Source organism: Lipotes vexillifer, unplaced genomic scaffold, assembly GCF_000442215.2.
Source record: "Lipotes vexillifer unplaced genomic scaffold, Lipotes_vexillifer_v1.1 scaffold1549, whole genome shotgun sequence".
NCBI lineage: Eukaryota > Metazoa > Chordata > Mammalia > Artiodactyla > Lipotidae > Lipotes > Lipotes vexillifer.
In genome coordinates this window covers 669,196-687,968 of record NW_006771034.1, presented here as the reverse complement: position 1 = coordinate 687,968, position 18,773 = coordinate 669,196, and positions in this window count along the sequence as shown.

Genomic DNA, 18,773 nt, shown 5'->3' with positions numbered 1-18,773 from the left:
CAAGAGAGACAGACAGAGATGGGGAGAGATGAGCATGTGTTTCTATTCGTGTGTGTGTGAGTGTGTGTATGAGAGAGGGAACATTTGTTAGAAAGGGAAACGTGGTGAGTGTGTGTGTCCATCTGTGTGTGTGTGTGTGTGTGTGTGTGAATGTATGTGAGAAAGAGAGAGAGATGTGTGTATGTGTGTGAGAGAGCACACACTAGGGGATCATAAGGGCTAAGTCTTCTGTCTGGGTCCAAGGAGCCCAGAGGAACGACATGTGTGGAGTGACAGGGGGACAGAACCCAGAACTATTTCAGCAGAAACAGGAGATGAGAAGCAGCCAGAGCAGAACTTGTGCCTTGACCACCTGTTCATGCACCCACATCGCAAACTCATCCTCTCCCCTCTCAGAACCTAAGAGTTTGAAAAACTTGGGAATGAGTCCATTCTCCTTTCCACAAGTCACAGAAAGGGCATTTGAGCTATAGACTCCAGATCTTCAGTCACTTGGGGACTCCAGCTGTCATCAGAGTTGATCACCAAGATGAATCTAGACACGTAGCTTTCAGCCCAACAAAATGCTCATCTGTGCCTGGAGCGGATCCTATGGAACAAGCAAAGGTGGTGTTTGAATGTGGGGACAGGATTCACATACACATACAATTTGGGGGCTGTCAGCTGTGCAGGCCAAGCAATTCTGCACACGAGACCCCAGGGACTAACTAATAGAAATGGGTCAGCTAGTGACCATGTCTCCCATCCTGCTGGCTAATACCATTATCTTGCAAAGCAGTTGCTTGCAACACCTGGTAAAATGGTGGGGGCCACTGCTCAGGCTGTTGAAGCTCAGCCAGACAAGGAAAGCAATCAAGTACCCGCAGTGTAGGCTCCATGAGAGAACCTGGACCCTAACTGACGTGCATTCTATTCTGAAGTGTTTCTGTTACCGTTAGGAGCACTGATTCTCCTTAAACAGCCAGTGGTGGTGAGAGGTTCCCATTAAAATAGAGGGGTTGAGAGGTTGAGCTTTGGTGTGAGAGAGACCTATCAACCACCACTTTTTAGCTGTGAAACCTTGTGATGTTAATCTTGCTAAGCTTCCAGATCTTCTTCTAAAACATGGAATTAAGAGCACTCACTACCTCGTTAAGGTTGTCATAGGGAACTCATGAGATAATATACTTAATGTGCTTCAGACAATGTTTTAAGACACCTGTAACAATATTTGTTATAATTCTTAGCAACAGCTACAAGTAAAAGCATTCTGGGAGGTACTGTAATCATTTCACAGCAGACACCTGTCCGCCAGGCAAGAAAGAAACACCACTGTGTAGCCAGAACTTATTGCCATTCACTTGTGATTTGTTTGTTTTTCCTTGATAAGTCTTGATTGAGTTAATGGAGAGGACCAGCGGGAGTGCTCAGATATGTCACTCAAAGGCCAAAACCACATCAGTGTCTTCCCTCCCTTGTTCTTAGAATCACCCTTGCCTCATCCAAACCAATCAGTGATAAGAACAGTCTGGGTTTGGTTGATGGAATGGTGACTTTGGGGTTGCGATTCACTTTACTGCAGCTGATCTGCCCTTGCTTTTTAGCACTGATAAGGAGATATAAATATAATCAGATACTAGGTTGGGAGAGAGGGAAAGACAATGGAACCCAAGTTTAAAACAAAACTAGATGCCCTGTGCTGATACTGGGGCTCAGGGCCAGTGTCTGGCAGCTTGACAGTAAGGGCTTAAAAAAAAAAGAAAAGAAAAAAAGGAAAGAAAAACAAAGCCTGAACCATTTACCCCACAGTAATTGGACACAAGGAAACTTACCACTGGCACCTGGCCTTTGAGGTAATTATCCTTCTTCCAAGACCATAATAGCCCCATTGTTCGACTAGTAAGTAGAGCAGGGGTGCAATCAGAAAGGGAGAGAGTCAGACCCAGAGCATGAAAAGAAGGTAAGTGTGGCCTTTGATGTGCTTCCAGGCCTGGGTTGGGGACCTGGGCTGTGAGAAATAAGCATGTTAGCGATCTTTGTCTTCTCACCTGTGAAGGCACTTCTAATGTTGCAAATCCTCACCTTTATCTGCACAGAGCCCATTACATCAACTGGGCACAACTGTCAACGGCTGGGGCTCGAAACCAAAGCACACACTTGGGTTTGACTTTGTTGACACGCCTCACTAGCAAGAGAAAGATCGGATAACTTCGGGCTGAGAGAATGCAGGTAGATTCAGCAGTGGTGTGATGTTTCTTAGCCTGGCTCATTAGATGTTTCCCAGACAGGTTCTTCTGGCACAAGTGAAACAATCCTGAAGTTCGAGAACACTTGTGGATATAGAGGATGCCAAGGACCCCGTGCTCAAGGGCCTGAGTTCCAACGAGCAGTGACATTCATTTCACTCACTCATCCTACAAACATTACAGTGAGCCCCCAGGCACAGGACCTGAACGTTTTATTAACAAATACCAACTATTATCAGATGTCAGTTGCTGTGGTCCCTGTTCTCCAGGTGTCTATAATTTTAGGTCTCTGATTCATCAATACAAATATGTCAACCATTTCTAGAACATGCTTTACTTTAAAATTTCCAACTATACAACTGATTATGATTCTGTACTTGTTAGTTTAAGCCCACAAACCTTTAATAAGAAACTTTCCATAAAAAATTATAGGAACAATCAAATTATAAGGAATGAGCCATTAACCTTTAGACACTGGCCACCTCCTTGATCTCCTCTTCACCCACATTAACTGCCCTATGCTACCCAGAAATTTATTAAATGGAATCTTCCTCAATCAGCAAGACCCAGCTGGTCCCTTGAGCCTTGTAAAATCTGCTGCCTTCCTGTTTCTTCAGATTCCGTAACCATGGAGATTGACTTTTGCCTTGCTGCCACTGGCCAAAACTTGTTATAACAACACTATGGCTAATATATTTAATTGATAAAATACGGTATGCCCTTCCCCATACTTCTAAACTCTATAATTTCTTAATTTTATAAAGTAAACATGTATTATTTTACTAACTGAAAAAATAAATGATATGTTATTTTTCATACTCATTTGTAGTGTCAGGTTGAATAGAAACTGATAGAAGGAAAATATAATGAAAAAAATCCTACAGTTCTGTTTCTAATGTATATTTGTAGGAATGTGGTATCAAGCCACAAAACTCTGTATCCACTCTCTGTTTCTGTGAGCCTCAGTTTCCTTATTTGAAAATGGCAACAGTAAGGTCCTACCTCTCAATCCCCTTGTGGAGATTAAATATCATAAACGCGTCTATTGCAGGGGGTCTGTCACGATATCAGTTTCCAGACTCCTGCTGCTTCTCCCTTTACTTTAGACTTTAAATAAATGGCCATGAATGCAAGAGAAAACACAGTACCAGTCTTGAAGGTAATGTTATCTGAATCCAATTTGAAAAATTGGATCACGTGGAAGACAGCTTCTGAGTCAGCTTCCAGTGATCTCTGTCTTCTGGTATTCACATCCTTCTGTAATTCTCTCCCCCTGAATGTGGGCTGGACCTAGGGACTCGTTTCTAATGAATGGAACACAACCTTAGTGATGGATGTTCCCTCCAAGATTGTTATAAAAGTGCTGTGGCTTCCATCTTGTGCTCCCTCTTTTGCTCCTTCTGATGGAAGCCAGCTGCCCCCTTATGATCTGCTAGATGGAAAAGTAACTGAGGGTGGCCTGTACCAATATGTGAGTGAGCTTGTAAGTACATCTTTCCCTCGCTGAGCCTTCAAATCACTGCAGCCCCAGAGGGTACCTTGATTACAGCCTTATGGGAGACGCTGAGCCAAAGGCACCCACCAAAGCTGCTCCCAGATTCCTGACTTACAGAAACGCTGAGATAATAAACATTGTTGTTTTAAGATACTCCGTTTTGGTGTAATTTTTATGTAGCAATAAATAACTAATGCAAACTGATAGATTTTCTTTTTTAAAAAATTGTATTTTTTTAATGGAAGTATAGTTAATTTACAATGTTGTGTTAGTTTCAAGTGTACAGCAAAGTGATTCAGTTAATTTTTCAGATTCTTTTTCATTATAGGTTATTACAAGATACGGAATATAGTTCCCTTCCTCTAAGTAGGTCCTTGTTTACCTATTTTATATATAGTAGTGTGTATCTGTTAATCCCAAACTCAACATATATTTATTAATGACATAGTTTACATTTTTTAAAATTTCACACTAGGTCTTTGAAATCTGATGTATATTTCACACTATTTCACACTAACAGCACAACTCAGTTCTGACAAGTTATATTCAAGTGGTCCACAGACTCATGTGGATAGTGGTTGGTTAGCTACTGAGCAGTGCTATAGACCAATATATTTTCCTGCACCCTTCTCTGCTATTTTTAATTGAACCCTTGCAGGTGGCCATGACTAACATTTACACTCCTTTTTGTTAAACACATACACACACACACACACACTTTCCAAAAAAGTTTGTTATCCTCTTCCTAATTTCCTGTTACTCCTGTTACTCCTATATTCTATAGAGGCCTAGCTAGGCACTACATGTTGATAGGGGAGATGATGCTTTTTTCCCCCAAAATACCCCACACTTGTCCTCCAATCACCTCCTAATAAAACCCATGTCCCTGTGAAAGCTGTCTCAGAAACTCCCCCTTCCCTCAAGGTGATGTTTTGTGTGTGGTGACCAAATAGGGAGGCCACATCCTCAGGCTGTGATGGCTTCTAGGAGATGCCATGCAAGTTAAAAAGGGCTGTGGTGCTGAATGACCAAAACTTTAAGCACAGTGTCAAGAGAGGCATGGAAAATGACAGCAAACTAGGACAGCTGGCGAATTGCTTTGCCAACCAAAACGTGTGCCAAAGCCCACTGATATTTTTAAACTCAAATCTCTCCCATGCCTGCAACTGGAAGGACAAAAAGGAACAATGTGCTTGTGAAAGAGCTATTGTCTGGATTATCAAATATTTTATTCTTATTCAAACAATAATACTAATTGTAAGCAGTTATGAAAAAGGTGGTCAAACTATAACAAATTCCAATCACTGTTTTGGGTTTTTATTGAATTAAAAGTAATAAAAATACACATCTACCTCCTTTCATTGTCACATTTAAATCACACAGTAACAATATCCATGTGTTGATGTCACAAGAGGCAAAATTGCCACTTATTTATTCATCACATAATCCAGGTAAGTAAAAAGAACTTTTTTAGTTCAAGTCTTTTGGTTAACTATTTTAAAGTACCCACACAATAATATATAGAACCCCAAATCATGCTGACTTGGTTGTTGCTGTCATTTTGGACTCTAAGAATGAGTGTTTTCTTGCTATGCTCTCTTGGTAACACCCACCCAGGGAGGTCCTGAGAGCACATCCTCCCCCAATTTTCTCATAACTTGTGGTGGTGTTTTTTTTTTAATCTCCATGTCTGAGCAGAGAACAGAATTGGGATGTAAGACAAAAATTATCTGCCGGAAAATATTTCCCATAACTATTCCTACAATACCATTACATTTAATTGACCAGCAGAAAGAAAATAAGAATTGCTTTTTTGTCTTCACCAAAGAGAGAAAAACAAGGCGTAAATAATGTCTCTACTTCCTGGCCTACCTTGGAAAACAGAACTAGACTGAAAAAGTCAAGGCTCCTCTACAGAATGGAGCCCAAGTCCAATGAAAGAAAGAATGAAAGCATCAACCACTGGGTGCGTAAAGAGAGGTAAAGAAAGCAGCGCTGGGGATGAGTTAAATGGAATAAATTATCAGCAAATATTAACCCATCAGACAAGGTGTACCTCCTTTTTGATCAGTCTCCTGATACTGTCTGGGTATTGAAATAGTCCCCAGAAGGGGACAGGGGACAAGTTGACTTGTCCATGGACTGTCTGCTTGCAGAACCCTGGACCTTGAGAACTTGGCTGTGGCTAATGGATGTTCACAACTGGTGTCTCAGCAGAGTGTGGAGAGAGAAGGGATCCCCACCTTCCACTATGTTGCCCATGGATCAGGTATGTTCACAATAAAAGCTTGTGGAATGAGTGAATAAATGTGATAAGTGCAGAAGATTTTTCAGTCTAACTGCAGAAGGGATTTCTTCTTGGGAAGCATAAAAAAATCTATAGGAAATAAATTAAATTATAAAAATCTGTAGGAAGGTAAACACAGTATCCTCCAGTTTTTAAATCCTTGGTTGATCTCTGCATAACTCCTTGTGAGCCAATTCCCAGAATAACCTCAGGCACTTGGTCAAATGATGGGACAAGTCTTGCCATTTCTCTTCCATGATGTCTTTCTTCACCCCAAACTCAAGTTCCTTCTGGGCTGCCTGTTTTCTTAACCTCCCCACCCCATGTTGCTTAGTTATCCTACACAAGTCAAAAATGTGAACAGCCTCCAAAATCGTGTGTGCATGTGTATATGTGTTTATGTATGTGTGTGTGTGTAAGGTTCTACATGTCTGTGTGGCTATTCACAGGACCTTTGTTATGGGGAAAGCACTAGAAGAAAATTCTGGAAACTTACAATTGCACCAGCTGGAAAGATATCTAGGAACCCCAGTTTTAACATATTTCCAGTTTTTGACATGATAAAACACATGCAATACACGAATAGAATTTAGCATTCAAATCATTTTAAAATCTTTCTACATATTATTAAGAAGGGTAATTTCATCAGATATATTTCTTAAATCAATATGCAGTAAGTCTGAAGTAAGGTCAACCCATTTAACAACTGACACATAGAAATACAAAGGATGAGGTGGGAAGGGCAAGGGACTTAGTATTTGTTATATTTCTATTAATATTCTTCAGCTATGTGTAGCTATCCCAGGTCATACGTCTCAACTTTTCCAGGAGCGAAACTGGGGGTGGAGATGTGGAAAGAAAATACAGACTTGGTTCTCAAGTCTCTGAGGTAATTACTTCCTGTCCCTTCATGACAAATTCATCATGCTTTTCTAAATCTACAAAGAGAGCAAGGATATGCAATGTGTTGGAAATAAGGTGAATAGTACAGTTTCTCACAGGAAAAACATTTGTGTGTCATTTTATCAGAACACATAGGTGTTGAGTCAAGGAAATTTTAAAAGTATATATTTGGCATCCTCATTGCTAAATATTAAATATTATATTACAGTCTAATAACCTATAATAAAAACTTAAAATTAAGCATTGGATGATGAATTCATTATATTTAAATAATAATGTACCATATCAAAGAGACGATCTTGGGGGAATGAGTCTCAAAACATCTGTATATACGCTCACATACTTGGGTACGTGTGTATACGATATCAATAATATATACTATACATAGGTATTTTTTAATATTAAAAGAGCACTGGATGTATCTATGTCTACAGTTACATCTACATCTTTATCTACATCCACATCCCCCTGTTCTCTCGTCTGGGGTCTATGGCATCCTCTGTATACCATTATGTTCACTTTCACAAAAAAGTTTGGTTGTACCACAACTTGCTTTTTAAAATATTTATCTTGTTCCAGTGCTGGCCCGGTTGAACAGTGAACTCCAACAGCAGCTCACGGAGGCTCATCAAGAACAGATTGCATTGGAAAATCAATTGGAACAACTTTGTCCAGTCACTGTGTTGTGACCCCCAAGATTCGAGTAACAGTAGGTGACCTTTTCTGCCAAGGTCTTTCCTCTGAATGTTTCAACCCTTCTTCTTGTCATAGATGTCTGAGACTGTGTCAAAAGCTGTGAGCAGCGGAATATAATCCATATCACCTTTTCTTTTGTGCTTCACATGTACGTCTAACTGTGGTGGACAAAATACAACTGATTATCACACTTGAAATTGTAATCATCAGTGGAATTTATCTCTCATTCTTAAATACTTCACCAAGGTGTTAGATGTTGGTCCTTACCCAAAACCAATCTTCTAGCAAATAAAAAACAATTTAGAGCATTATTTTTTTCAAAGTCATTGAAGGCAGGAACTGTGATTTCTTTTTTCACTGTTGAGTCCCCAGTACCTGGAATCTAAGTGTGGAGCAAGTGTTTATAAAAGAAACAAGGGGTGATTCTAGATTTATCAATGATCAAAATTTTATTTCATATAGGATCCAGGATTTTGAAGGATGGCCTCAGAGTATAAAAGTTTTAAACTGTTTGTATTAAGAATAATAAACTATAGCTCTTCCTGATTTTTTCTTAATTCCCAAGGAAAACATTTTCCTTTCCACTAGCAAGTCCTTATTTCATTAGTAATCAACTGTAATAGCCTTTCTCCAGTTATCTATTGCTATACAGCAAACTATCCCATAGTTTGGTAGCTTAAACCAATGATTTTATTTTCTCTGTTGTTCGGGGGAGTCAAGAATTTGGGGAGGTCTTGACTGAATAACCCACCTCTGCTCTATGTGGCTTCAGCTGTGGGGTGACTGGGGCTAGAGAAACCACTTCCAGGATGTCCTCTGCACTAACACATCTGGCTCCTTGGTGCATCTCTCTCTTTCTCTCTCCCTCTGTGACATCTCATTTTCCAGAGCCTCTCTTAGGTTGTGGCTTTGGTTCCTCCCAGTATACATGGCAGCCTCAGTCTTTGTATACTGGTAATTCTATATGATGCTTCAGGGTTCTAAGAGCAAGTTTTCTGAGAGACAAGGAAGAAGCTATAAGACCTTTGTATCCTAACCTCTCATGAGAAGTACATCATGTCACTTACCCCATACTATCTTGGCCAAACAAATCACAGAGCCCACCCAGATTTGAGGGTTGGGAGCATAACACTCTCCACAGGAGATGGATTAGAGAATTTCTGGCTACCTTTAATCTGCCACAAGACACAAAGAAGACATGGGAATAAGCACTCTCTTTAAAAACAAGAGAGTATGTTTCATGAATCAGGGTCGGGCACATAGCAAATGCTCCATATATTTTTGTGGATCAATTGAATAGATGAATTAATGAAAGAAGTACCAATAAGGTTTTCAGTGCTGCACTATGCCTGTTATTAATAGTCTTTATTTTAAATAGGTAAATAGATATAATCATGCCAATATAAATATTATGTCCTGTATACTTAATGCAGTTCCCCTCTGGGTGGAAAAATGCAACAATGTGAATATATTCAAATGTGGTCAAAACATTCCATACTAAATACATGGAGTTTGTGTTCAAAATGTGAATAGTGGTTACATTTTGTGGAATCTCTTTTTGTTTAAGTATCCATCGGATAGCACAGTTGTAAATTTGAAACAGGGGGATATCATTAATTTGAAGACCAAACCAACCAAAATCTGGTTACAACCAAAATCAGAATAAAATTTAAGGATGGATGAATAGTTGTCTCAATCAGACTAATCTCCAAGTATTTGATTAAATCTCCAATGCCTTTTACAAAACACCTCTTCCCCTAGATTCTTATTTTCATTTGTCATACAAAAAGTCATGCATTTATGATTCATTTTCACTTTACTTAGCGAAATGCTGTTTCATAGCAATTTACTTGATATTCATAAAACTTATGAGTCAATTACATTTTTGTTAAAAACAGGAAGTTGACTTTTGCCAAGAATAAATGAACTTGAACACAAAGTTTTAAATGTGGCCTAAAGGATGGAATCCTCCGTTCTCAGGCCCGTTCTGATGTTGGCAAGACCCTTCTCCTGCCCAGACTAGGAAACAATAAAGTTGTCCTTTAGCAATTTAAGCTTTGGGTTCCAAAAAACCTGAGTCTGTTACTAAATTTCACTTAACAACAGGATCTTGTTTTTATCTTTAGCAAATATCCTGGGACGTGTTTAAGTACCAGAGACAAACTGGTACATTACAGATTTTAAACTTGGAATGATGAGCTAATAAATATTTCAAAATATAACAGGAACAGATTCTATGAAATGAATGCAAATTAGATATTACATTGGCCAACTTCCAACAGAGACACAAGAAAATTGAGAAAGCTAAGTGAAGTCAAGTAATAAAAGATGTAATAAAGCTTTTGAGATACAAGGTTGAACATTTTGAGGCTTATCAATTTAAAACGTAAGACAAAAACCTAATTTTAACATGTTAGTTATAGTGCTCTTTTGTTACCCAATTTTTTTGAAATGAATAACAGCAAATAGCAACTTATAGGTGTTTGTATGACTAGATCTAGAACCTGAAGTTCTAGCAGATCGAAGGATCCATGAGTGATTTGTGAGTATTAACCAAGCACCTCCTGGATGCCAGAAGATATTTTTCCAAAGTAGATTCTTATACCTTCCCCTGAAACATTCAGATGGATTTCTTTAGTCCAATCCATTAAGGCAACCACATTTTCATTTTCTCATTTTACTTAATGCAAAGTCAATTTCAAGGAAATTCAACTGTATAACCAATTATTAGCTCTACTGCAGACTAGGTCTAAACTACAAATATATATACGTACATGCTTTAAATAATCTCATTCTAGAATCATTATTTACCTAAATTATAGTGCTTGAATAATGGAGAGTTTAAATTTGGCTTTGGAAAATATTTTGGGCCAGAAAAGAGTATGTTTGAAAAATATGCACATGACTGTAAACTTAATTATGAATTCTTCCCATGGTTACTCTAGACATGGGTTAGAGAAAGAAATGCAAACCCACAGAGGAGCGGTCTACCTCTTGTGCATGTGCTGTTTCTAATCCAGATAAGCTCCTCCAGGTAAATGTTGGCAATTGAAATCCAGTTCATTATTTAATTGCTGATACTTTTATCCAGTATTAATGTATGTCCACTACGTGCCAAAAAAGGAGTGTTACGTGCTTTTGGCAGAGACCATTGTTACTCGTGGAATATCGCAACTCTTCCATGTTTCCCAGGAGTCACCCCCTTCACTTGAAGGTCAGGCAAAAGGGAAGTGAGGGCTTGTGCTCTGGAGCACTGAAAATTATGTGTTCTTCCTTCATCCCTAATTTCTCCGCCAGAGAGACTCAGAAGCTGTATTGTTTTTTTATTGCTGCTGTAACAAATTATCACAAACTAGTGTCTGAAGCAATTCAAACACTATCTTACAGTTCAAAACTTATCTTACAGGGCTTCCCTGATGGCGCAGTGGTTGAGAGTCCGCCTGCCGATGCAGGGGACACGGGTTCGTGCCCCGGTCCAGGAAGATCCCACGTGCCGCGGATCATGGCTGGGCCCGTGAGCCACGGCCGCTGAGCCTGCGCGTCCGGAGCCTGTGCTCCGCGATAGGAGAGGCCACAACGGTGAGAGGCCTGCGTACTGAAAAAAACAAAAACAAAAACAAAACAAACTTATCTTACAGTTCTGGAGGTGAGAATTCCAACATGAGTCTCCCTGACCTAAAATCAAGGTGTTAGCAGGGCTGAGTTCCTTCTGGAGGTCCCAGGGAAGAATCTGTTTCCTTGAGTTTTCCAGCTTCTAGAGGACACCTGCATTCCTTGGCTCATGGCCCCTTCCTCCATCTTGAAAGCCAGCCATGGTGGCTCAAGGGCTTTTCACAATGCATCTCTCTGACTCATGTCCTGTAGTCACATCTCTGTTTGACGGAGTTGGGAAATGTTGTCTATTTTTAAGGATTCTATGATTAGATTGGGCCCATCCAGATAAACCAGGATAATTCCCTTCTCAATGTCAGTAAATTTAATTACATCTCTAAGTCTATTTTGTCGTGTAAAGTAACATGCACAGGATCTTGGAATTAGGGCATGGACATTTTGAGGGGCCCTAATTCTGCCACCACAAAGCCATATGTGGAGCTGCTGGTACACAAGTTGAAGGAAGCCTGGATCCCTGAGTTACAAGATGGAGAAAAGATATTAATTACCCATGTAGAACTTTGAATGACAATAAGTGAACTTTTTTTGGTAAAGCCAGTGGGATTTGGATGCTTTTCTGTGTGGCTACTGGCATTAATCTTCCTAACTAACATGGTGATGGTTAGGAATTTGTGAATTTGTTCAGGTTATTTTTTTTCTTTTGCTTTTTTTTTTTCCAGCTATACAGACTGGGTTTTCCATTCCAACTAATATATTTCATATGCATCTTCAGTAAAACTTATCCAAAAATAATTTGGATCTTCAACATTTAATAGAGAGACTAAAACAATGAATGTTGAATGGAACTGAATAAAAAATAAACAAAAACAATGAAAAACCATGCCAACTGAGATACTTTGATCTCTTTTGAGCAATTCTTTATGGGAAGAGAATTATCTTGGTCAAAGACTATTGTTCTATCATGGGTTAGGCTAAGACTAGGATTTCTCTGGGAATAATCCTTCCTGCCCAACTCACTTCCAAGCTGGTCCATGCATGGAAGGAGCTACAGGAGACCAGGGATCTGGTCCAAGTCTCTGGCCAAGGTTTTGGGACTTAAGATATATGGACCACTGAAAAGCATGCTGAGAGAAGTTCACTTATCAGGAAATAGCATAGATTTTTGGAAACAGGTAATTCTGGGAACCAATTTAAGCTCAACCAATTCTTAGGTGTGTGGTTTGGACAAGTAACTCTATGAGCTTCTGTTTATTCAGCTATGAAGCAAGATACCTAACCTATCTTGGGATGTTGATGTGAAGATTCCATGGGACACAGCTGATCTAGTACAGGTTTAGATGCCTAGTAGGGCTTTGTTCTTATCATTCTGAATTGATAAGAGGATCTTGAGTGATAAGGTTAATTTTATGTGTCAACTTGGCTGGGCCACAGGGTGCCCAGATATTTGGTCAAACATTATTCTAGGTGTTTCTGTGAACGTGTTTTGGATGAGATTAACATTTAAATCAGTAGATTTTTAGTAAGCAGCTTGCCCTCCTTCATGTGGGTGGGCGAACCTCATCCAATCAGTTGAAGGACTGAAGAGAGAAAAAGGCCATTTCCCCTGCACAGGAGAGAATTCTCCAGCAGACTGCCTTCAGAGTTCATCTGCACTCTTGGTTCTTCCTGGTGCTACAGAAAGTTGCGTTTGGACTTGACCTGAAACTTTGGCTCTCCTGGGTCTCCAGTCTGCTGGTCTACCCTGATTTTGGACTCTCCAGCCTCCATAATAGTGTGAGCCAATTCCTTATAATAAATCCCTTTATATGTATACACACATTGTATTTGTTCTGTTTCTCTGGAAAACCCTGACTAATAGGCTGGGAGTAAATTAAAAAATGAGCTTATTTTAACATTCTAACCAGGTAAATTGGTAAAGTTTATTCTAGATCTGAAAGATAATTTTCTAATAATTTAATTATTGTGGGAGGTACTTGTATGCAGGAACACACCTTCAATCGATCTTCATTCAGTTACCCTAGTAAGACCTAGAAGAATCTCAAGATCCATGAAATAACCATGTAGAAGCTTTATTTTTTGTTTTAGAGACTTGTATTAAAGATAAATTTTTTTAAATTGCAGTAATTTAATAAGGTGATACAAGTACTTAAATAGCACATAATAAATATAATAAAAATTATTTGTAGAGCTGAAGACCTATGAACTTTCAATGTATGGAACCAAGTATTTTAAAAATGAATAATTGGGGCTTCCCTGGTGGCGCAGTGGTTGGGAGTCCGCCTGTAGATGCAGGGGGCACGGCTTCGTGCCCCGGTCCGGGAAGATCCCACATGCCGCAGAGCAGCTGGGCCCGTGAGCCATGGCCGCTGAGCCTGCGCGTCCAGAGCCTGTGCTCCGCAGCGGGAGAGGCCACAACGGTGAGAGGCCCGTGTACCGCAAAAAAAAAAAAAAAAGTATAATTGGTGAACAGCAAATTGGGTTTAATTTATTTTCTAATTTACAGTTTTACTCTTCAGATTCTCAGGTCATGCTAGGTGAAAGCTGGAAATATTTACTACCTCATTTGGAAAGAAACAAACCATCTAAAAAGAAGCCAGCAGAATACTTTTGCATGCAACATGATTTGCAGAGGCTATAAATATTCATCTCAAGCCCAGATCACTCCAAATGCTCTCAAAGTGATACTGCAAATAATTTCAAGTTATGTCATAGTACAAATGGCCCAATAACTAAGAATAACTCACCATTCACCAAATGCAGTGGACAGGCTGAGAGTAACAACATCGGACAGAAAAAAACGATTAAACTATGTCAACTTATATTTGTCCAAAGCATTCAAATGGTCTGCTCTGCTTGTTAATGACCATGAGAATATGCTCTTAAAAAAAAAAAAAATATATATATATATACTTTCAATTTTAAAATAGTTTTAGAAATTTTATAGAAAATTTGCAAGGCTAGTACATAGAGATTTTGTATACCCCTCACCCATTTGCTTCAGTGTTTAACATGTTACATAGCTGTGACACATGTGTTCCAAATAAGAACCCAACATTAACACATTACTATGAACTGAATTCTACATTTTATTTGGATTTCACTAGTTTTCCCCTTACGCCCTCTTTCTGTCCCAGTTTCCCACCCACATTACATTTGTTCATCATCTCTCCCTCAGCTCCTATACACTGTCACTTTCTCAGTCATTCCTTGTTGTTCATGACCTTGATGGTTTTGAGGAGTATGTGGTGTATATAGATCTCCTTTTACTTGGTCCACCTAATGTTTCTCTCATGGTTAGACTGAGGTTATGGGCCTTGGGGAAGAATATCACAGATGAAGTGCCCTTCTCCTCATGCCATATGTGGGGTACCTGCTATCAATATGACCTATCGCTGATGATGTCATCCTTGACCACCTGGCCAAGGTGAGGTTTGCCAGGTTTCTCCACTGAAAAGTCACTTCTCCCCACCTTTCCATAATCTCCTCTTTGAAAGCACTAAGCCCAGCTCACATGCAAAAGAGCAGGGGTAGGTACCAAACGTAAGGTAGATAGCTAGTGGGAAGCAGCCGCATAGCACAGGGAGATCAGCTCCGTACTTTGTGACCGCCTGGAGGGATGGGATAGGGAGGGTGCAAGGGAGGGAGACGCAAGAGGGAAGAGATATAGGAACATATGTATATATATATAAGTGATTCATTTTGTTGTAAAGCAGAAACTAACACACATTGTAAAGCAAATATACTCCAATAAAGATGTTAAAAAAAAAAAAAAGAGTGCACAAGGGTTCCCTTTTCTCCAAAAACAAAACAAAATAAAAAAAAGAGCAGGGGTAGGAATAAGCTGCACCTCATGGAGGGGGTAGGTATCTATGTATATTATTTGTAATTCATTAAGGAAGATTTATCTTCCTCTCCCCATTTATTATTTTTTTAATTTACTTATTCAATTATTTATATCAGTATAAATATTTATTTTAAACTCTGCATTATAATCTAATACTATGTCATTTATTTTTTTGCTCAAATCACTCCAGCTTTGGCTCTTGGTAGTCCATTCAGGTTGGTGCTATGTCTCTCTGACATGGGCTCATCCCTTTGCTTTTCTACAGCTTCCTTACTTTCTGTCAGTACAAGGTGCTCCAGGCTTTGTCTTTTCCCTTTCCCAGCCCTAGGATCTATCTTTTCCTTTCATCTGTTTTTTTTTTTTCTTTTTCTGCTCTGTCTTTCTGTGTTGTTGTTTTTTTAACATTTTTATTGGAGTATAATTGCTTTACAATGGTGTGTTAGTTTCTGCTTTATAACAAAGTAAATCAGTTATACATATACATACGTCCCCATATATCTTCCCTCTTGCATCTCCCTCCCTCCCACCCTCCTATCCCACCCCTCTTGGTGGTCACAAAGCACTGAGTTGATCTCCCTGTGCTATGCGGCTGCTTCCCACTAGCTATCTATTTTATGTTTGGTAGTGTATATATGTCCATGCCACTCTCTCAGTTTGTCCCAGCTTACCCTTCCCCCTCCCCATATCCTCAAGTCCATTCTCTAGTAGGTCTGCATCTTTATTCCCATCTTGCCCCTAGGTTCTTCTGACCATTTTTTGTTGTTGTTGTTAGAGTCCATATATATGTGTTAGCATATGGTATTTGTTTTTCTCTTTCTGACTTACTTCACTCTGTATGACAGTCTCTAGGTCCATCCACCTCACTACAAGTAACTCAGTTTCATTCCTTTTGATGGCTGAGTAATATTCCATTGTATATATGTGCCACATCTTCTTTATCCATTCATCCGTTGGTGGACACTTAGGTTGGTTCCATGTCCTGGCTATTGTAAATAGAGCTGCAATGAACATTTTGGTACATGACTCTTTTTGAATTATAGTTTTCTCAGGGTATATGCTCAGTAGTGGGATTGCTGGGTTGTATGGTAGTTCTATTTTTAGTTTTTTAATGAAGCTGCATACTGTTCTCCATAGTGGCTGTATCAATTTACATTCCCACCAACAGTGCAAGAAGGTTCCCTTTTCTCCACACCCTCTCTAGCATTTACTGTTTGTAGATTTTTTGATGATGGCCATTCTGACCGGTGTTAGATGATATCTCATTGTAGTTTTTATTTGTATGCTTTCATCTGTTTTTAAAGATTTTTTTAAAAAATTATTGCCTTTGGGGCTTCCCTGGTGGTGCAGTGGTTGAGAGTCCGCGTGCCGATGCAGGGGACATGGGTTCATGCCCTGGTCCGGGAAGATCCCACATGCCGCGGAGCGGCTGGGCCTGTGAGCCGTGGCCGCTGAGCCTGCGCATCCGGAGCCTGTGCTCCGCAACGGGAGAGGCCACAACAGTGAGAGGCCTACGTACAGCAAAAAAAAAAAAATTATTGCCTTTAACTTAAAAATGGATTAATTCATATGTCTCAAAATACTGCCTATATTCATAGTTTTTAAGTTAGAGATCAATAAAGGGGCTATTTTGAGTGGCAATTTTTTTTTTTTTTTTTGAAGGGGCATTAGCTCCAACTAGATAGCATTAGAAGTGTTAGTATTTCGGACCTGGTCAAATGACTGATTTTTGTAACCCTGGATCCTTTAGTAACAAAATTCCAGCCAAAGCATCCACATTTATTTGTGGGTCAAGCTCAATATTCTGCTGCCAGATTGAAGAAGAGGTCTCAACCTGGAGCACTACCACCAGAGAGAAATGTACCTTGGGCCTTGAATAAAAAGGGTTTTATATGCCAAGTCAAAACATTTGGACTAAATGCTTTAAGGACATGGTGAATCAATAAATGTTTGCAAAATGTTAGAAATATGAGATGTATCTATTTGCTGTCTATCTATATCTATATATAAATATATATTTTAAAGACAACAATCATTTATGGGTTCACAATTCTGTATGTTGGCAATTTGGACAGGGCTCAGCTGATAGGTTCTTCTGCCGGTCTCCACATGGCTGGTCTCAGTCAACTGGCAGAGCTTGGTGGAGTCTGGTAGCCCACCAGTACCTCATTCACGTGCCTGGTGGTTGGTCTTGGCTGTCAGCTAGTCTCCTCTCTCCTTGTGGTCCCTCATTCTCAAGGAGGCTAGCCTGGGCTTCTTGCCCCCAATATATAATTTACCTGCAAGTTTGTGTACTGTTCAGTGATGGCGACTTTGGTCTCTGGACTCTGACCACCAGTCATGTAGAGGCTTGTCCTTTTGGGTAAGTAGCTTAATTGCTTTAAACCTTTGTTATAATGATAAAAGTAGGATTAAAAATTACTTAAAACAGTGCCTGACAAATGGAAAGTCTCAAAAACTATCAGCTACTTCAATTATTATTATCATTGTTGTGGTTTTAAAAATTATTATTATCATTAAATCTAAAACATTTGTTGTTCTTCCTCGCATGTAGTTAGGTGTGACCATGTGACTGACTTCTGGCCGAAAGAATGTGGGCAGAAGTGATACAAGCTATTTGTAGGCCTGAACCTTAAAAACTTCTCTATGACCCTTCACAACTCTCTCCTCCTTGGTCTACCAGCTGGATACTGAAATCCTGACAAGGACCAGGAGATCCTAAAGGATGGCAAGCCACAAGATGGCAGGGGCCTGGGTCCCTGTGTGACCACATGGAAGGCCACTCACTGAGCATCCACATCTGCTGTGTGAGCAAGAAATACATTTTTATTATGTTAAATCACTGAGATGTTGGGGATTATTACTAGAGAGACAAGCGATACTTACCCTAATACAGACATTAAAGGGGAAACCCAAAGGAAACTTTCTTGGTCAATTTTTTTTTTTTTTTCTGAAGGAACAGAAACTCACTTGAATTACCAAAGATGCAGGCAATATAATTGGAAGTATACGGAAGTATCTCAAGAATCCCAGAAAAGAGTTATAGACAGGGTTTGTAAAAGACAGAAACACGAACTGTAACGCTAACCATGCAAGTTACTCCTTCCATCTCTCCGGTGGTGCTTGGAATCTCATTTCTGGTTCTTTCTGATGCCCTTCGTTCACTTTTTTCTGTCTACAGACTGGCTTTCTCTGCTTCTCCCTGCACCTAGACAAGAGCTGCCTCCTTCAGTAGCCCAGAGACCCTATCAGAGAAGGTGATTGGTTCAGGTTGGACCAAATTTACACCCCGGTCCAATCAGCTGTGGCTAAGTGGTGGGGCCACTTCACAAACACTGGTCTTTTTTCATGGAATGGAGGGAATACCCAAAGGTATCCTTAGGAACTTTAGTGAGATTAGACAGAACTCTCATTTAGCTCACTGCAATAATTGCTGGTGGGACTAACACTTCACATTTTATTCTGTTATTAGTCCCTTATTTTTACAACTTGCCCCTCAATTTTTTACAAATGTGTATTTAATGGAAGGCTCCTCTCTTTGGTTATCTGTTTTAATTAAGACTATACTTGACTTTTTTATCCCTTGGAATTTCATCTCAACTATGAAGACGTAGTAATTCTAAGCTGACGAGGCAAAATTTATTTCTATATCACTTCTCATCAAATTTTAGTTGTGTGCTGTTGAACTGACTCAGGAACAAGGCAGACAGTTTG